The sequence below is a fragment of the Cryptotermes secundus genome, unplaced genomic scaffold (genome assembly GCF_002891405.2).
Source record: "Cryptotermes secundus unplaced genomic scaffold, Csec_1.0 scaffold27, whole genome shotgun sequence".
Taxonomy (NCBI): Eukaryota; Metazoa; Arthropoda; class Insecta; order Blattodea; family Kalotermitidae; genus Cryptotermes; species Cryptotermes secundus.
The window spans coordinates 738,025-759,264 of NW_019745078.1; the positions used below are offsets into that span (position 1 = coordinate 738,025).

The 21,240-nt window shown below is 41.6% G+C and overlaps 1 protein-coding gene across 3 annotated transcripts in view; it reads left to right on the forward strand.

The window, feature by feature from the left end:
• LOC111874816 (fibroblast growth factor 17) overlaps positions 1 to 21,240 on the forward strand; it is a 392,936-nt gene that overhangs the window by 192,979 nt on the left and 178,717 nt on the right. The gene's annotated exons all lie outside the window — the stretch shown is intronic.

Sequence of the window (21,240 nt, forward strand, 5' to 3'; positions counted from 1 at the left end):
TACTATGTGTTTAATGGTACGTGTACTTATATATTGCTAAGGTCATTTTTGTGAAGTTGTCCTTTGGCCGTTCTTAATTTTATGTCGTGTTGAATTTTATGGTTCGGCAGATATAGCGAACAACAACAATGTTAGTAATGAATAGAAGTCGGCGTATTTTTTTTATTGCTAGTGGGCTGGGACTAAGTCCCTTGTACTGCGGCCACTTCTAGCCTATTGTACCAGCCCCAAATGGTAGGTGAGGGTGACTGTGGAGCAATTGGTGGAATGAAGATTGGCAGGGGAAACCGAAGTACTCGGAGAAAACCTGCGCCAGCGCCACTTTGTCCACCACAATTCCACTTGACCAGACCCGGGATCGAACCCGGGCCGCCGCGGTGGAAAGACAGCGACTAACCGCTTGAGCTATGGCGCGGCCCTAAGTCGACATAACAACGAACAGACATTATATTAAACAACCAGATGTTGCTGTAGACTCCTGATTATCTGGGATGAATGGGAATTTGATTCAACCAGATAAGCGGAGGCCCCAGATAATCAGTGAAAGGAATATGCAACTAATTTGTGAATTTGAATTTATGAAATCACAGATAAATCTATAATTGTGTTTTGCTAGAACGCTGTTCATAGAGAAACTCCTGTGCAGTTTCTGCATATTAAAAAGAAAATCCAAACAAAGTTTCCAAGTTCATGTTCATATTCCAAATAGGATTCCCTTCTTTTCGTTCTTGTCCCATTTTGGAAAGAAATTTCACACGAAGCTTATCTTTTGACATTGGACACAACATGAATTTCATTAAGAAATCCCGCTGTTAATTCTTCGCCCCCGGGTAATGTGCAATCTACTGTGTTTAGCTGGAAAACTGTATGTGATGTACTGTCCAGAAATTTAAACGTTGAGATTTATACTGACTCTGTGAATGAAAGTCCCTCTTGAAAACGGATATTTGCTCGTCTGGTCAATACCCCTCGCCTTGTGTAGATCAAGAAGATTCAGAAAAGTCCCACCACTGGGCCGAATTCTGAGTCAGTCCACATCGGCGTACCATACTGTGGCGCACAGACCCATTGCTAAGCGGTGAATCTGTAAGCAACAGCTGTTCTTATGCAATAGGCGAATAGACAACACCCGTTTCTAAGCAACGGTCCATGTATTGTTGGAGTATAAGAGTGGAAGCGGTATTTTCCATGTTGTTCGCGCCGAAATGTTATAAGCAGGGTCAATCGAGTTCCGGAGTTAGAGTTGTCAGCAGTTGTCAGAAATACAGTTGAGCGAAGTGATGTGAAATAGCTGGTTGATGAGTGAGGGAGTTCAGTTGTCAGTTGAAATTTAGCCTGTGAAGAGAAGACTATGAAGTTGGCGTGAAATGGCCGCCAGCCTGGAACCAAATTGGTCGAGTTGTCAGTTGATAAGAGTTCTGCACGGACGGCTCTGACTAGAGGACCTGAATGAGGGAAACTGTAGAATGTTCCACCGGTAGAAGCCGTTTCCAAGAAACGGCTAGTGGAGACAGCAATAGATTGAGGACAGTAGCCTCTGTGTGTCAGTGATCTGCAAAATATAGTTCCAACAGGTGTATACAGTGGTCACTAATCCATTCACCAATTCATATCCCGTCTATAGTCACACACCTTAAATCATGAAAATACATGTATTATCCTTTCCTGCATTGGCCAAATCTTCCAAGACTCTCTTTATTTCAGGTTTCTATTTAAAATTTTGGTATAAATTCTGATCCTCCCCATGCATGCTAAATGTCCTCCCTCTACCATTTGATAGTCGTGATAACATCTGGCGAAGTTTGTTAAGTTGCGCGTCGTTCCAATGAAAGACAATTTTTATTTAGTTTGTGGCTCAGGCATTTCATTTTTTTGCAGCAAATTACGATAGCAAACCGTGCTGCAAACTGCGGTCTTCCTGTTCCACAGCCGTGGCTTTAGTTTAAATTTCCACATTAATTTTTAAGCAAACAAATTTCTCTTATGTAAGATTTGAGGCTTTCACGGCGGTGACTATGAAGAAAGCAGTCTTCTGGGATTTGGCACCGTGTATAAGTGGTGTTAACCGACTTTTTCTTCTACCCTGAAGATGGAGGCGATACGTTCCTCCGAAACGTCGGTTAACACCACTTATACACGGTGCCAAATCCCAGAAGACTGCTTTCTTCAAATTTCTCTTATATAATGAGTTTTGAGACAGCCTCTTTGGTCTAGTGGTCAGAGATCCTAGCTGCAGATCCAGAGATCCGGATTTGATTCCCGGCGCTACCAAATATTCTGAGAGGTAGTAGGTCTGGAACGAGGTCCACTCATCCTCGTAAGGGTAACAGAGGAGCGTTTTCAAGGAAATAGAGCCTCCGGTCTAGAAAACAGTAATTAACGGCCGTGGGGATTCGTTGCACTGACCACGCGACACCCTCTATCCGTTAAAGTTGACACTAACTTCGCCGACAAGCGGCGGTCACTCGGTCGGTATAGTTCGCTTGTGGACTAAAACCACGGAGTTGGTTTTAATAAATTTTGGAAACACTGTTCTAGAATACTGCGCTACTTTCTCAGCTCGAGACGTCTGCAACCTGCTACTGTATTACGCACAGAACCTAAATTGTTAAAGAGTTCATAACGTCATTTATGTATTTACGTCACAACAAACCAATTATAACCAAAGCAAATCAGTGGCATCACGTCTAAATCCGACTGATGATGAAACCGCAATGTAGACACCATTAGGCTCTCTTTGTAATGCTACACTCGTCCTATGTTTGCTTATCTCACTCTCTGTGTCGCTAATTTATGTAAACTCTAGTGACAATACTGAGGCGAACCCTTTAGCTTATCGGGTTGTGTTGCTTCGAATGGTAGCATTTCTCAGATTTCTATTCAAATAAAGTAAACAATTATGTCAAGGGGTAACGCAGTAGTATCAAGGCAAAGTTAAACCTGACCCTGTACTTAAATAATTAAGACGCCAGGTAAACGTATTTTTTTTTCCTTGGCACTACAGCCCCAGTGGGCCTAGGGCCTACCTCCATGAACTTCTCCGTTCACTTCGGTTTTTCTAGATCTTACACTTTCAGTAGGACTCCTTGGGCGGGTGATCAGCTCGTCGCAAGGCCTCTACCTGTACACAAACACAGAAAAACGCACACAAACATCCATGCCCTGAGTGGGATTCGAACCAACAATCCAGGTTTCCAAGCGAGCGAAGACAGTACACGCCTTAGACCGCTCGGCTACCGTGACCGGCATGTAAACGTATTGGCTAGTGGATTTATAAATCTATATTTTCTTGGCCTCGTCACTATTTTGAGGCGAGTGGTCAGTTTCATTCCCGGCTGCTTTACCCCGGGGAAAGAACCCCCCGGTACCCTTTGAAGAGGAGGCTTCCTGAGCCCGTGAGCCAAGCTAGACGACGTGGAGAAAAGAAAGTTCTTGACCCCACCGGGAATCGAATTCCGACCCATCGGTCGTCCAACCCCGTAGCCAATCGCTATACTGACTGAGCTGTCCTGGCTCCTCAGCGCAATACTATATTTACTTAAATTGTTGCTGAAATTCACCAACATCAAAATATTTTAGTATAAACGCGGTTACAGTAAAGTTAAGAGCAGAATAAATGTGGTTCAAAATCTAAGCAACTAAAACTTAAAATAATTTTATACGCCGTGTCCATAGGTGAGAAACTTGGTCTCTTATGCTAAAGCAGGGATCTCCAAACTTTTCGAACCGCGGGCCACATTAGGTAATTCAGCACTTTCAACGGGCCGGATAAAATGAGAAATTAATAACTCTAGGTATATGAGTTTTATTGAAAGTATAGAATTTCATAAACTAAATACAAAGTACGTGAGAATAAATTATCGTATATTAATGACAACAGACAGTAGCAGCAAATGCTCATATTTTCGTCACAAATTATATTAAAGAATTAATGTGAATGATGGAACTCTTTTTGCATTCTTAAAATCTGATTAAATTGAGGTTCAATTTTGAAACACTAATCACAAGTAGCGACTTTAAATGTTCATCAGATAAATTTGCCCTGTATTTCGACTTGATGTACTTCATCTGTGAAAAAAGTTTGTTCACACAGATATGTCGTCCCAAAAATGGAACTTTCTTTAAATTTGGAAATTGTTCAGAGTTCAGAAATTTATAACATTCGATCAAATTTCCTTCCTTGTATTTGTCTTTAATATGATATATTTCCTGAAGATCAATAATTTCCATTTGAATTTGACATCTGCAGCATCACAGTCAAACGGATTTTGAATCACTCTAATTTCCTCAGCACTGGCATCCAAATCAGCAAATCGCTTCCGAAATTGTTCTTTCAAATCTAAAATGACTAAATTTGCAAACGAGAAAGGAAATTCTGCTTCACCCTTTTTATGCAACTCTGCACAGTATAGCAAATGAGCAAAGTTACAATTTTTCACTTGCCTTTCCAGAAGTATCAACTTTGCTCTGAATGCTTTGATAAGTGCAAATAAATCACAGACTAAGTTATTTTCACCCTGCAACTTTAAATTCAAATGGTTCATATGGTTCACCAGATCAGCAAAACTGCTGATTTCCAAAGCCACTTGGTATCTGATAAAAGTGGTTCGTGATGGTTTTTCTCGGTAAGAAATATATCAATTTCATTCCTGAGCTGAAAGAAGCGCGAAAGAACCTTTCCACAGCTAAGCCATCGAACTGCAGTATAATATGTCAGGTCAATAAGCTCGGAATCACATTTACCAGTATTCATTGGAAAATTAGTTCAATTGGCTCATCTCTGCACAATTCTTTCGCGGGCCGGATGTGGCCCGCGGGCCGTAGTTTGGAGACCCTTGTGCTAAAGGAAGAACATGGTGTGCAAAGCCGATCACAATGGCCGTGCTGTCTAAAGCATGAACTGCTTCTCCCGCTCGAACGCTGGGATCGTGGGTTCGAATCCCACTCAAGGAATGGATGTTTGGTGTGTATGCGTTTATTCTGTGTTTGTGTTGTCCTCGTGACGGACTGATCATTCGTCCAACGAGTCCTACCGTCTGTGTAAAAGAGATTACGAAACTGAAGAAGAGGCCAGGGCCTAACAAAGGGCTGTAGAGCCATTGATGAATGAATGAATAGTACAAAAGGAAATGTTATCTACATCTATGGTTAAGTGAGATTAAACCATCACATATCTTTCTGAAGTTTGTTTGTCGCTTTTCGACATTGTCTGAACTATATAGGTCACTTAGAATTACGTTAAGATATTTAATACTCCAAAACATGGCCTTCATCTAAGCAATATTTAAAGGCCACTTCATACTTCACAGAGAAACACACTGTGTCCGCAATAGAAATGCCGAGAGCATAATGGTGCCTAGGGAAGTGATTCTAAATTATTGTTGTCATTTACGTGGCTTGTAATTTCCAAACCTTTCATGCAACGAAAGGTGCGCATGTTGAAGTTATTTAGCAGTCTGTAGAATTAATTCCACAATAAGTAAAACTAATTATGTTGCACTTTCATATTCCATAAGCAGTTTTATTTTATTGCTTCCTTTTTTAAAGTTATAGGCTAGGAGATCCCGACAATAATTAAGAATCACTCTCTATATAACCATAAACAGAGTTCTGAATTTTAAAGCAGGCGTTACATACTTCCATAATTAATACAGTGTTTTAAAGATCACAGCATGCCTTAAATAACGAGAAAAGCAGTACCCAGGATTTATTACAAGGCATTATGCCGACATTTTCTGCCGGGGTAAAGAGAGATCAATCTGGCAGGCAGACACTGCCCTAGCCGGTACTCGAGATCACGGTTGGGATCAAGTTAAATCCTCTTGGCATTACGTTTATATTACAAATGCATAATTGCACTTATGTAATAGCCGCTCTTCGATGTTATATAAACTTAACGGCTTCTTAAAATAAGCGAATAAACAAACAACGCGAACCATTGGTCACGTGCGCACCGTGCGGCTCTCTCTCTCTCTCTCTCTCTCACCATTGAGAAGGCACCGACGATTTCTGAATGGCTGAGTGAAGTGTTTCAAAGGTTGTTACCTTGGCGATTCAGAATTCTTATGGCGTTTCCCGACCACACTGCTAAAAATTAAAATCATCAAGTACAATGATGCCAGTATACTGTTGCCGGGTTCGAAGCTGACCAGTCCGTCTTCTTCGAGGTTAATCTCCATCTCTAGATCCTATTGGTTCGTTCCAGGGTACTTGTTCACGTGTTCCGAAAATGGAATTCGTAATTAAGAAACTGAAAAAGCACCCAAAGTCTAGAAAGGCTGAGACGGACAGACGGCCATAAATATTTCTCAAAAAAATTCGCCGGCTGCAGCTAATTTTTTTCGAAGACACCATGGTGAAGCTCGGTTTGTACAAGACGATATTTTTTGTGCTTCCCATAAACCCACTGACAGATTTTGTTGAAATTCTTCATAGGAGGCTCAATAGTTTTTATTTATTTGTTCACATTTTTATGTACGTTTAATACAAGGCGAAAATTCTGATATAATTCTGTATTTCAGCATCCTATTGCAATTGTTTAACTTAACGTCCATGTATTTATCTTCCGTCAATATTGCAACACTTGTTTATTCACTACTAAATTTTAATTTTACTTTAACATTATACACTTTGACACTACATGTTTCGGCCCCAAACGGCCATCTTCAGATGTCTTGATAGGTTACAAATATTTTATTAAATTATGTTAAAACTGCTACACTGATATAAATTTGTGTAGCACATCATGGAGTTCACCTTTCCTAATTCTAATGAATTGAGAGAGTGACCTCAGTATTAGGTGTTTCTTTAAGAATGGGCCGCACAGAACCGCCTAAATACCTTCCGTCGAAATATAGGCTCAGTTATGATTAGGGCATATTTAAATAAAATTATGGAATATCACGTGATAATCCATTTTTTCCTGAATATTTTTTAAAGGAAAATTAATCTTTTCTTTCGTTTTTCATGGGGAATTTTCGAAAGAGATATAGTCACACACAACAAATTTCCTACAGACGGAACGATATCTCGTTTCATTTCGGTGTCTCCATTTTGCCTTTCATTCTCTCCGTCCAGCACTAATTTCCCTGTTTTCTTTGGCTCTTTACTTGTTTGTTTTTCATGTCCTTAGGGTTACATGGCTGAAGTTGATTCATTACTTCGGCTTTCTTTATTACTCTGCTTACAACCAATGAAATTCAGCCTTACAGACCTACATACGATGTACGATCATTTCATCGCCCCCTTTCCGATCCTCCTCCTCCGTCTTCTTCTTCTTCTTTTTCTTTTTATCCCACTTGGAGCCTAGAGCATCCGTGAAACGCTTTATTTCACTTTAGTTTCTTCGTCTAAGACAGTTGTTAGGACTCCTTGGACAGGGGATCAGCCTGTCGCAAAGCCGCTACGTAAGACAAAAAGAATAAACACAAAGAGACATCCATGCCTTCAGTGGGATTCGAACTCACGATCCCAGTGTTCGAGCGGACGGAGACATTCCTTTCCTATGGATGTCTGGAGAAAAGAAACACCTGCTTCTCCAAACCACGTGGTCAATTTGAACTTCTTCAGCAGTTATTTTCGTAACCACATGGTGGTTGAAAAATTTTCCATAACTTTTTTCTTACCGCCCTCAAGACTCTTCCATAAGCTCTTGCCCTAAATACGGGGTCGCTGAAGATTTATTTTTATCGTATGTCTTCAGCACAACCTGGTCGTCAGAACACACTGTATTACCTCTCTTCACTATTCGGTCACTCCCTGTTGGATATAATCTCGCGCCTCTAGTTCGTCCAGTCACGGCTTGAAAATCCTCCAGACACAGAAACCTTGAAGAAGGCAACTTCGTTACGTGCAGAAATGGAAAACATTCAAAATTCCACGCGGCATATTTCTGTAAGCCAAAAGCAGAAAAACGAAAATGCATTGTCTGTGTGTTTCTCCTCCGTTTTTCTTCTTTTAACCCTCCTTATTTACGTCCTTTCTTATTTGTTCTTCACTTGAGCAAGAAGGAAGCGAAGAAGTAAAGGGCAAAGCTATCCATGTCCGCAAACAATTGAGCACGACACCGCGCAGTGGAGGTGTACCTGCGCGTGTTCTTACTTGAGCAAGTATTATCCTTCAGTTCCCGACAGCCAATTTCGATTCCCGGCAGGGTAAATGTTTCGTCTGTTCGCCACCACGTCCACGCCGCCCCTGTTGCGCACCTATTTGGCAGCAGAGGGTCTTTCTACAAGCGTAAAGTGACCAAACCTTTGAAGCATCTTCAGAGCAACATATATCCATGAAAATCAAAATATATATATATAAAACAACTATTCAACCTGCTGTCCTTTCCGGTAGTGAAAATTGGACACTTAGAGAGAAATCAACAGCAACTCTATGTCCTGCGAAAGGAAAAATTTACGAAGGGTATTTGGCCCTGTATGTATAAATGGCGCATGACGAATAAGGTCTGATGAGGAACTAGAAAATCTATATAATAGACCAGACATTGTGACTGAGATCAAATCCAGAAGAACAGAACGACTAGGACATTGTCTGAGAACGAAGAGCAGCAGGGTACCGCAGAAGATCCTGGATGGCAGACGCGAGGGAGAAAGCAACATTGCGAGACCGAGACTAAGATGGCTGGACGGTGTTTTGAGTGATTTGAGAAGCATGGGAATTAGGCAACGGAGAACGAAGGCTGAAGATAGAAGAGAATGGGCAAGAAGGGTGAGGGAGGCAAGGGTTAAACACAAAAGGGCCGCATAAGGAAAGAAGAAGAAGAAAGTGGTCGAAGCGTAAAGTTGACCGCAGACCTCCATTCATTCATTCATTCATTCATTCATCCATTCAATCATTCATCAATTGTTCTACAGCTCTTTGTTGGGCCCTGGCTTCTTCTTCTGTTTCGTAATCCACAGACGATAGGACTCCTTGGACGAGTGATGAGACCATCGGAAGGCCGCTATTTGCACACAAGACAACACAGGCACAGAATAAACGCAGACATCCATGCCTTGAGTGGAATTCGAACCCACGATCCCAGCGTTCGAGCGAGCGAAGTCTATTCATGCCTTAAACCGCGGGGCCGCTGTGATCGGGGCTGACTTCCATGTAGTGCCTAATTATGAAGACGTCGAGCCAAACCGTCACGCTTCATGACGTGATGCTCAGTTACGAGTAACAACAGACGCGTCCCTAAATACTAAATGAGGAAAAACACAAAACTGAATGCAGAGTTCCGCAGAATGTGGGTGTTACAGGCACAAAAATTGGCCTCTCATAATTAACTCATCCCGTTTCCTTGATGGGGTGGCTCTTCTCCAATTGATTTTCGGTAAATTCCTTTCCCGGTTAGCTGTCACTTTACAGTCATTCTTGGGAAAGTTATCCATTAGTGGGATACGGTTTGGTATTGACGTCAGTTTCACGTCTCTACATACAGACAAATCTACAGTTCATGCTCCACTCAACTCTTTATTGCTTTTGTTTGTAGACGGTGAACGCGTGTCTTAGAAAAACAATTCTTACTCGTATATCGTAGTTAGCTACTTGGTGTTTATTACAAATTTCTAATAAGGTGAACAAGTTTGCAACAAATTTATATTTCGTATTGCGTACGGACACACTTTTATTTCGAATTCATAAAAGACAGTATCTGAAAATAATTTCGTAGGAGCCGAGATAGCGTAGTCTGCATAGCGACTGGCATAGTTGGTCGACCGAGAGGTCACAGTTCGGGTCCCGGTAGGGTCAAGAATTTTCTTTTCTCCACGTCGTCCAGACCGGCTCTCTGGTCCACCCTACCTCCTGTACAATGGGTACAGGTGGCCCTTTCCCCAGGATAAAGCGGCAGCTGACCACTGACCTGCAACTAGTACCGAGGTCAAGAAAATGTTGATCTACACATCCACTCCCCCATACGCCTTTATGGCATAGTGCTTGATTAGTTAAGCACAGGGACAACTTTAACTTTTTACCTGTAACTATTTAAAATACTTCATGATCACGGTAGTCCATACTATTTGGCTGTAACTGTCGTAGCGCCATCTTTTCATGAAATTTAACTGATGGAAGGAAACTGTGTTATACAATATTTTCGCATATTGGTCTTGGTTTTATTCAACTACCCGCGGTAACGGAAAGCGACTGGATCTTGTGAACACAACAATGAAACCTCGGGGTCCATAAAATACGAGGAGTTTATTGAACAGCTGAGCGACTATCAACGTCTCGCGAAGGGCCTTCTAAGGTCATCAGTGGATGTTTGCAATGGCAGCTCAATGTGTTGGATGAATTACAAGACTGTAATTTTGTGTATGGTTCTGTATGGGTGTGAAACTTTGTCTCTGATATTAAGGAAGGAACATAGACTGAAGGGCTTTGAGAACAGGGTGTTGAGGAAAATATTTGGACCGAAGAGAGATTACGTGACAGGAGGTTGGAGAAAACTGTATAATGAGGAGCTTCATAACTTGTACCCTTCTCCAAGTATAATTAGAATGATCAAATCAAGGAGGATCACGTGGGTAGGACATGTAGCACGAATGGGGGAGAAGATGAATGCGCGTAGGATTGGTGAGAAAGCCAGAAGGAAAGAGACCAGTGGGAAGACCAAGGCGTAGGAGGGTGGAAAATATTAAAATGGATCTTAGAGAGAAAGGATGGGATGGTATGGATTGGATTGATCTGGTTGAGGATAGGGACCAGTAGAGGGCTCTTGTGTACACGGTAATGGACCTTCGGGTTCCATAAAATTCTGGGAAAGTATTGAGTAGCTGCACAATTAGCTGCTTCTCAAGAAGGGCTCAGCTCCATGAGTGAGTGAGTGAGTGAGTGAGTGAGTGAGTGAGTGAGTGAGTGATGTTAATAATTTCATAGATATTAATAAATGTAATACGACAAGACCATACATCACAGCAAATATTTTAAGACATTTTTTATAAACTGATAATTGTAGGGAAATGAACAAAACTTTATCGCAAAAACTTCAGATATTGACCTCGTCATTATCTTACTCGATAACCAAATCCCATCACATGACACGCCACAAATTCGTTATTGTTAAGGAATTGTTCATTCCTATTTGGCTCGTGCATGGTGACGGCTGCACGGGTCAGACCTGAAGACTTGTTTCGTATGTGATATCGGCACTGCGAAGGTGGGCCGATATTCCCTCTGGACGCATTGCTTCTGCGCAGGGCCCCTCAGAGAGCTGTTTGTGCGGATTAATGCTGTCTGGAGCGTGGCGCACGTCCGAGTATATAGTAGTTTCGAATACGCCAAATCTCACAAATATATTAGTACTATTAAATAATCGAAACATTCAATAGGTTCGGAAATGAGATATATGTACAGGAGAGCAGTTTTAAGCCTCAGGAGAACAGAGCACGCATGAGGCATAGTAAGAGATCGGAGGATATTATTAGAATGAATCTCAGTGGAATGGTTTATGGAAATGATAATTGGACTGAAGTTACACAATATTGCATAAGCTATTGAATATTACAGCAAATTATAATCGTAATAAGAGAATATGAAGTACATCAAATTTCAGGATTTGATTTGCACTCTTAGACTAACTTTTGTTATGATAATTTATGTGAGGACAGAGTATGTATCCTGTTATGTACTGTGAACTGACAGATACCATTTCCTCAACTGAACTGTGTTTACCGATATGAAGACTCAAATGTTTGCAAAGCCCCACTTATTGCAATTCATGCTGATCTGTTTATTCACTGGGGTGAGCAGAAGCCAGAGAGGAGAAACAACTTATCTCTCTCAGTTATTCATTACGAAAAATAATTAATTACCCAACTAGTCCCGTGATATACGATACCGCTTCTTCAACTGATAGTTATTCAACCGATAAAGAGATCCCCTGTTATGGAAACCGAAGGTTCACAACTTTCATCAAAGAAGTACATTATTAAAACCCAACTCTCGACCTTTTCATTACATTTGAAATTTCCACAGTTTTCTAAGATCCATTTTATTATCACCATCCCATCTACACCAGACAAATATTGGGATATTAGTTTAAAATAAATCGTAATCACTTCTTTCCAGTTCATTATCCACATATATATTGTAGCTTATAGAGCCGTTGCTGTGCAACGACCGTGAGATGGGCGGATATACTAGAGCTGTTTCTGGGCAATGGCTCGGTAAACACGTTCCCTCAGCAACAGACACGAACGCAACAATCGAAGAGTTTTTTTCTCTATGTGGTCCATGCCGAGATGTTATGAACGAGGAACAATGTCAGTACGGAAATCTGTGAAGAGAGAACTTAAGCCAGAGGCAGAGGAATGACCTTTATTGGAGCTGTTACCAGGAAACATCTACTAACAATGAGAACAGTAGACTGTGTGCTCTAGTGAACTGTAAAATGTGAAAATAGAGATAGTGTTATAGTTATTTGTAGTTACGACTTGTAAGTGGTCAGTAAATCTATTCACCATTCGAATCCCCGTCTATAATTACACATACTACGTCACAATATTCTACCATTCGGAGCTACATAACGTAAGTAGACGAAAAGGCGTTGTTAAGTAACCAAAGAATCAATAAATCGGAAGGGCTGTTAAGAATTATACTATTGGTAGTCGACTGGAAAACGTCGAAGTTTGATTTCGGTTACTTGAAGATAGAACGCTGTAGTTCAAACACCAGGAATATCCCAGCTCACTTTCGAGTCTGTGTACAAATTGTGTTTGCTGTGTCTCTCGTTATTTTTCAATCTGGACGTCTAAGAGAGAGAGAGATATATAAGACACGTTTTAAAGAAGTAAGGTTCATTACAAAGAGACGGAGAGACTCGTAAAGCCTACATAAATATGTCTGCTTCTTAATATAGGTTCTGTTTTAACGACACGCAGTTCTACTGCGACTTGTTTCGCGATTCGTAATTGGGTCGGATCTCGGGAAGGAAAATTACTGTCATGTCTAAGGCTTTCTTCTTCAATCCCTTCACTCAGATTCTGGGATATTATCTGAAAATAGGCCACGACCCTTTCCTTTCGTACACTTTTTCAAAGTCCTTCATTGAAGGACCTTCTGAAAATCTGTGTAGGGACCTGTTGGCCTTGGACAGGCAACTCGGTAGCAGGATTGCTGGCGGAGATAAGGAGACATTCTCCTACAATTTTCTTTGTTAATACTCAGCTCTTGCTGGACATAGAATGGAGATCTTCAGCTCTGCATCGTTGTCTTCAATCAGGCAGATACTGGCTCTGCCATTGAGGCCAATCAATTTTTATGGGTCACAGTGAAAACAGGGGCGCACAGTGGACTCATTAGTGGTCTGGCTGTTGGGGTGATACAGAATGTGCCCCCCCGTCTCAATTCTAACTATTCCTTACGCCCTTCATTTATTGTTGTCGCGGTATTTCTTATTCGTAAAGGTAAGAAAAGGTAACAACACTATACGCCTGTAACAGGCCGTGGAGGCCCATAGAGTTGTTAGACGTCGAGGCTCCCACTCTTTCTAGACAATCGGTTCGCAGATTGCAGTGAGGTTATCAGCCTTACGCGTCGGCCTCCTTTTACTCTCCGAAGATTCCTGGTACTCATTTCTGTTAGAAGCTTTGTCGACAACAGGACCATAGTGCGGCTGGAAGGATTGGGTCAGCTGTAAAATCCATTAACCTCATCAGGAATCGAACCCGCGGCCTTACGACTTGTAGCATAGTGCCTCAACCAACGTGTCCCTTACTCAAAATGTATACCCCTGAACTACCTGGGTATGAACCTCCAACAGGTTCCAACATTCGGTAGGTCCGTGAGACGGAAAGACATGATTCTCCCTTCTCAATTACGAGCACATTGACAAAGTGAATGCATTCGTGTTCAACTTTCGCCCCATTGTGCACTGTTATATAAATCACCAGCGATAACAGTGCCATCTATATGCAACGTACCTAACCCTCATTTACAGAACAAGCGCCCTGCGCGGAGATCGGCTGAACTGATAAGAGAGCCGGGTCCCGGGGACCCCTCTTAAAAATGTTGGCGGGGTCTCAAGTAACGTTTTGACAGAATGGCAATCAGAAAATGTGCGAACTGTTCTTAATTATAAAATAAATAATAAGATAATAATGAACGTTCCAAAACCCAGTAAACTTCTTCACTTCATGAGCCTAACAATAATTATGTAAGATCTGAGGTTACTCAAGCTGGCCTTCTCGCAGCAACATCCTAGTCTTCTCTTCACTAACTGACTAAATGGAAATCCCAACTTGTCCCGCTTCTAACATCAAGGCACGGACCGTACAGAAAACAACATTCCTCTGTTGCTGTTCAATTGTTGCTTATTAGGAACCAGATGCCTAGCATTGAACGTTATTTATAGAGCCATTACTTAGCAACCGGTCTACATGCAGCAATACTGTATGTAGTTACAGCAAATTCCTCTCATATGCAGGCTATTGTTATCCTCCCATTCACACATGTGTCTTTCCAAGTGATCAGTTCCCTTCGCGTTCTCCAAACAACATTTGGCTTGCATTTTCATCTCCTCCTTCCTTAATTTTATCATCGAAATAACATTTAATTAAACTTGTCGCAATTTTGTTACTCCTGACTTTTTCTAAATAGCAGCCAACCAAATAGCGTCGAATGTTTTTCGAAAACATAGGCAATAACAATTTGAAACTTACACTCATTACAGTCTGATGTTGATCCGACCTTAGAAATTCTTGAAACTTCAGTATCGACATTTCTCTTTGGCAACTCACTCACTCTTGGAGCCGAGCCCTTCTTGAGAAGCCACCAGTTGTGCAGCTACTCAGGAAATTTCCATCACTTTATGGAACGCGAAAGTTCATCACCGTATTCATAAGAGTCCTCCACCGGTCCCTATCCTGAGCCAGACCGATCCAGTCCATACCTTCCATCCTATCTCTCTAAGATTCATTTTAATATTGTCCACCTACCTTCGTCTTGGTCTTCCCAGTGGTGTCTTTCCTTCTGGCTTTCCCATCAAAATCCAATTTTTTTTGTTTGACAAGGAATGAGACAAGTTTCAATGTAGAGTGACCCCCTCTGACTTGCTGTGCCTGAACTACCGTAATTTTACACATCTCGGTCAACCGACGCCTGTGATATTGGTGTTCATAGTTGAATCGGGACGGACAGACGGACAAAGACCGCTCGCTAATAGAATTCCGAACCTTGAAGATAGAAGCTAAAATTAGTAAGGAACATATTCTAAAATATAAGAACAATACATTTTTGAAAATATGAAGTGACTCAGCGTTACGTAACTATCGGAGAATCTGTCACACTCGAATTCTGAGTATCCTATTTACATTTTCTGTGCTCGGAATAGAAACGATTCGTAACAGAGAATGGTTGAAATATTCAAAACGTGTCCAGTACCTCATGGCACGCAACTTCGTGTTCAGTGCAGTTCCATGTTTGGCGACATTACTAAGTGATAAGGGCTGATACGAGACAATGGCCAGTTTCACCAATCGATTCATGCAAACAGTCCTGTGCGGATGGACAGATGTAGCGCCACGGTTGTTCAGTCTAGATAAATGAATTCCTGACTGTTCCAAAAACTGGAACAATAGACCTACAGAATACACAAAACAGAAGAGATATGATCTGATATGATACTCCGTTATATTCTCCTTTCCAATAGAGAGAGAGAGAAAGAAGAAGTTAAAGGCAGAACTCATAAAGTCTACTTTCCTACTATAGACTTCAGCCCTACAACAAATCTTGTGTAATATTATGTTTAGGTAATGTAACTCTATAATCCAACAATAAAATTCATTTTAAATTATGGCTTGGCTTGTTGAGCTGGAGACCATATGGTAACAGGACTCACTGGAGTAAGATTTCTTTTATTGCCTGCATATGTATATAAGTTATTGTCATAATCATCATCATTGCAGTCGTCATCAGAGCCGTCGTTCTCGTCGTTTTCTGAAAAACTTGTTACTTAAATGCAGCTTCTTATTATGAAGTTTGTTTTTCCCATCCTGCTGACTTACTTCCTGTCCTCAGCGTCCTGTTCTCTGACATGTCACCTAGCAGCGTGACTTCACCTCCAACAACTCTGGCTTGTATTTAGAAGGTGTCCAGTTCGAATCTCAGCCGGAACACCCATTACCCTGACTGCTACTTTTCATCGGGTTTCTGTATCCTCCTAGGCTTATTCCGGGATTATTACTCGTTATTCATGGAGCTGAGCCCTTCTTGAGGAGCTGCTAATTCTGCAGCTACTCAAGAATTTCCCAGCGTTTTATGAAACCCGAAAGTTCATTATCGTGTTCGCAAGAGCCCTCCACTGGTCCATGTTCTGAGCCAGATGAATCCAATCCATACCAATCCTACCTCTCGAAGATCCATTTTAATATTGTCCACCCTCCTACGCCTTGGTCTTCCCAGTGGTCTATTTCCTTCTGGCTTTCCCACCAATATCCTATATGCCATATTCCTGGATAGTGCTTAAAAATTACTCCACTATCGCTTCTTTCCTCAGGCTTTCAAATTAAATGTTTGTTATCTTGTAATGGATCGCTCGACATTATGGACTAGGAGCGTCTTTAAATACGCTATAAATAACATCTTCGGTCAAACTTCCGTTATTTAGGATGAAGGAGTGTCACTCTCATACAAAACCAATTACAGCTGGATAAAGAAGGTTAACACACAAACCTCATACTAGTCGGTACAGCTCTTGGCTACGGGCTGGACAACCGACGGGTCGGAGTTCGAGTCCCTGTAGGGTCAAGAATTTTCTCTTCTCCATGTCATCCAGACGATCTCTGGGGCCCATCCAGCCTCCTGTCCAATGATTACCGGGGACTCTTTCCCCAGGATTAAAGCGACAGGGACGTGAAATTGACCACTCGCCTCCAGCTAGTACCGAGGTCAAGAAAACGTGGACCTATACATCCACTCACCCATACGTCTTCATGGCGTAGTGCGTAATTAGCTAAGCACAGGGACGACTCTACCTTTTACCCACGTTCCTCCATTTCTAAAGTTGAAAGACAGATATCGCCTACTGTATAGGCAGCACATCATACTGCTGCATCGCAGAAATCATCACGCTGGAAGAATCTTGCCCAGGTCGCAGTTACGTGACTTCGTCTTTAGACGGTGAGATCAGAATTTTATTGGAGGTGAGTCATCTTGTTCCTTGTGCACCGAATGATTTCCAACATGTAGAAAGTCTGAAATAAATGGATCTAGAGATCGATGTCTTCAACAACATGAATTCTGCGCCTGCGCATTATTATTTGTTGATGTGAAACTCAGTTCCTCACGCTCTGGGAGGCGCAGAGGTTGGGGGTCAGATGAAGTACTGAGGAGAATATCGGGACCTACGGGAGGTATGTCCACGAAATTGAGAAACTTACATAACCAGGAACTTTAAAACAGGTACTGTACGTATACAGGTACTGTATATATATATATATTGTGTATGAGCGAAACAAGAAATATATACAAAGTCTGACTGTAAAATATCTTTTGAAAAATTACAACGTGGTAAATTTAACTGTAGATTAAAGGATAATACTGAAGTGGGCTGTAACGCCGTATAGATTTTGGAGAGAGCCCGACGTTTCTAAGGAACGCACCACCTCCATCTTCAAGGTCAAATAGGAAGCGAAGGAAGAAGAAACATAATCAGGCGGAAGGGCCATAATCACCGCCGTGATAACCGCAAATCAAACATAATTTTAGAGCGAATTCAAGGTGAGTTTCGAGGATGTGAACTGGACTGAACTGGCTTTTGATCGAGTTTAATGGCAGGCTAATGAGAAAATACATGGGCTGAATTTATCTGACTCAGGAGAGAGACCAGTGGAGAGTCCTTGTGAACACGGTAATGAACCTTCGGGTTCCATAAAATGCTGGGAAATTCTCGAGTAGCTACTCAACTGACGAATCCTCAAGAAGGACTCATCTCCATGGAGTTAATTAGTTATGAGGTCATACTTCTATGGGGGAGGGTGAAGTTGAGCTACGTTTCAATTTTAATATCTGCAAAACGTGGAGGTGTGTTGTCAGCATCTCCCTTCAGATTTTACCCTGATCTGCACTGATGAGGAAGTTGTGTTCAACCGAGATTACGAGTATTTGAAACGCGTCATCATACAAAAAGATTTATTCATACCATTATATACTGTCACGTATAAGGTGTAGCGTGACGAATATTTCTGGTTTCTAGAATTGATGAATGGATTTATTGGAAGTTTCTCTTACAATTACAGTTAATTATAATAATTCACACATTGAACTACTTCCTGATAACGAATCTCTCACGTTGCCTGAACCTCGGGCTGAACTAACTTCATGCGGACCGAATATAGAACACCTAGTCGGACAGTTCATTCCTCTTTTATTCTCTGTTGCCACGAAACATATGACAATCTCCGGCCAACGCATTGATTTATACAAGCGGATTCGTTGCCGCGGAAACGTGTTTCATCTAACCGTTTTCTAGCAATAGACATCTCTGCTTTGCTTCTCTGTCTGCACACTTCCGGCTTGTCACAATAAATATCTTGTTATGGCATAGAGCTACAGTAATGTCTCTGTTTGAAATATTTTTCTACATTAATATTTAACGTAGGGTGTCAAAAAATTCTGTTAAGAATACACATAACATAGGTGCATCTGTTTGTTAGTTTTGTCATTACTGGAGTTTATGACTAAACAAATTGTAATATTTGTATTTTTATTAGATATTCCAACAGCAGATTTGTATGTGCAATGAGTTTACGTTGATGCCAATGAGGAATGCAAAGTACACGTAAGAGCGTTACATTTGAACTGCATATGTACCTGTTTCTGTTGAACATTTGTGTCGGCATGTCTGTTAGAAGTGATGAAGTTCAGCGGAAAGTTACAGAGTTCGATTTTCATCTGCCGAACAAGAATTGATTTGCATTCACATATTTGGTCTTGTACGTCGGATTCCTCTTACTTAACTGCAAATACTCCTTCTGTCCACATTATTAAGCTCTGTTTATGGATCATGTCTAACTGATTACTGGACTCCTTCACGTGACGAGCATAGGGCAGAAACGTACTAAAATATCGTAAACTTTAAGAGGATACATTTACGATACAAGATCATATGGACGTGCCTGTGATTCAGAGTTCTTGATGTCAGTAGCCGTGTTTCATAGTGCTTACACGCCACATCACAGATCATTCGAATTGTGAAATCTTGGATTCGAACCTAATTGAGGGGCATGGTTACACGCCCTTTCTTATGGATTGTCATACATTGTCACGTATACCAATTTCGACGGGTCGATTCCCCACTCAAGAAAACCTACCAAAAGCCCAAGAGACTGCGTGTTACATAGAACTAACTTTACGGAACAGATTCCTTCTCTACAGAATGGTAGTATCTCAGCTCGATGTGCCTCGATTGCTCACTCGGCATAGTGACTGGCTAATAGGCTGGACAATCAAGGAACTGAGATTCTATTCGTGGCAAGTGTAAGCGATTTTTCTCATCTTTACAACGCTCAGATCGACTCTGGGGCCTACACAACATTCTATACCATTGCTAAAGAAGTCAGAGTTTGAAACTCAACACTTCCTTCCTCCGTGGCCTTTAGTCCACAAGCGAACTATACCGACTGAGCGACCGCCGCTTGTCGGCGAAATTAGTGCCAACTTTTGCGGATAGAGGGTGTCGAGCGGTCAGCGCAACAGATTCCCATGGCCGATAATCTCGGTTTTCTAGACCAGAAAACTGAACACTTACCGCCATCTAATGTCATGGTTAAGAATAGTGGAGCTATATCTCCACTACCCCATACGTCTTACTTAATTAAGTACAGGAATAAATCTGCCTTGTTTGAAACCCAAAGGCTCACAACTTAGTTCATAGTAGCTCACCACTGCTTCCTCTCCTACTTATCTGAATTGTGGGCAACCGACACTGTACAACGTCGAGTGATAAGGCAATAGTGAATAACGAATTGGAAAGGAGCTGGAAGGAAGCGGTGACGTCGTAGTCGTAACGGCCCGGTATCTGCCTTGAGAGACTGAGGACAATTCGAAAAGACCTTAGTAAGGATAAACGGTGTCGGAGACGAGACTCGAACTGGGCGCCTTCCGCATGCCAGTCTGAAGCGTTATCCTACGTGTCAGCTTACACTGTACTGATCCACATCGTGACAGAAATGAATCCATCTCCCAACCTCACTTTATTTTTTATTAAGATCCATTTTAATTTCATCCTTCGACCTAGCAATCCTTATCTATCGCCTCTTTCAACATTCCACATTCAGCACCGGTTCTGTACTTATATTTCGTAATGAAGAGCAATATTATCCTGACACCATTAAGTTGCTGGTCTTTGTATTGTAGATGCAGTGTGTGCTATGTGGGGCAGGATCTGTTTTTTTTAATACTTATTATGAGCGTAGTCGGTATAGCGACTGGTTAGGGGTTGGACGACCGAGGGATCTGAGTTCGAGTTCCTGTAGTGTCAGGAATTGTAACTTCTCCACGTCGTCCAGACCCGGCTCTGGGGTCCACCCAACCTCCAATCCAATGGGTATCGGGGGCTTTTTCCCCGGGGATAAAGCGGCAGTAGCTGACCACTTACCTCCTAGTGCCCAGGTCAAGAAAATTTGGATCTATATATCCACTCCCCCTTATGTCTTCATTGTGTAGTACTTAATTAGTTAGTTATTATTTAGATGAATACATATTTTAAAGGATTAAGCAGAAATTGTTACCAAGGAACTAGATCTCTGGTAACACAATCCTGACGGAACAGCATCGTTGATACCAAACCCCACTGTGGCCTCCAATCTGAGCCAGTTCCATTCAATTCATATCCACACGAGAGTGCTGACTTTATCTCAAACCGCTCATAGCCTACGGAACGCCGCGGCTTATTGGTTATGTATTTTGACTTTATATTCAGGAGATCCGAAGATTCGAATGTCGATCCAGAGACTTGATTTCCTGACTGAGGCTTTTCATGGTTTTACCAAGTCTTCATCCAAATAATGAGCCAGCTCTTTATAGTAGATTATTGACACTTACTTCTACCTCCTCCAGAATTTGTCGTTCATAATTATGTTACTGTTTCTCGTACGATCCTGTACAGTTGGAACAGTGTCGTTATATAAATAACCATCAGAAAGCTCCCAATCCATTTTACACTATGTGCTTTCCTACAGCGGCTACCCAGGTTCGATCCCAAGGTCGGTCTCATGGCGTTTGTGGTGCACAAAATGCACAGAGTCATATTTA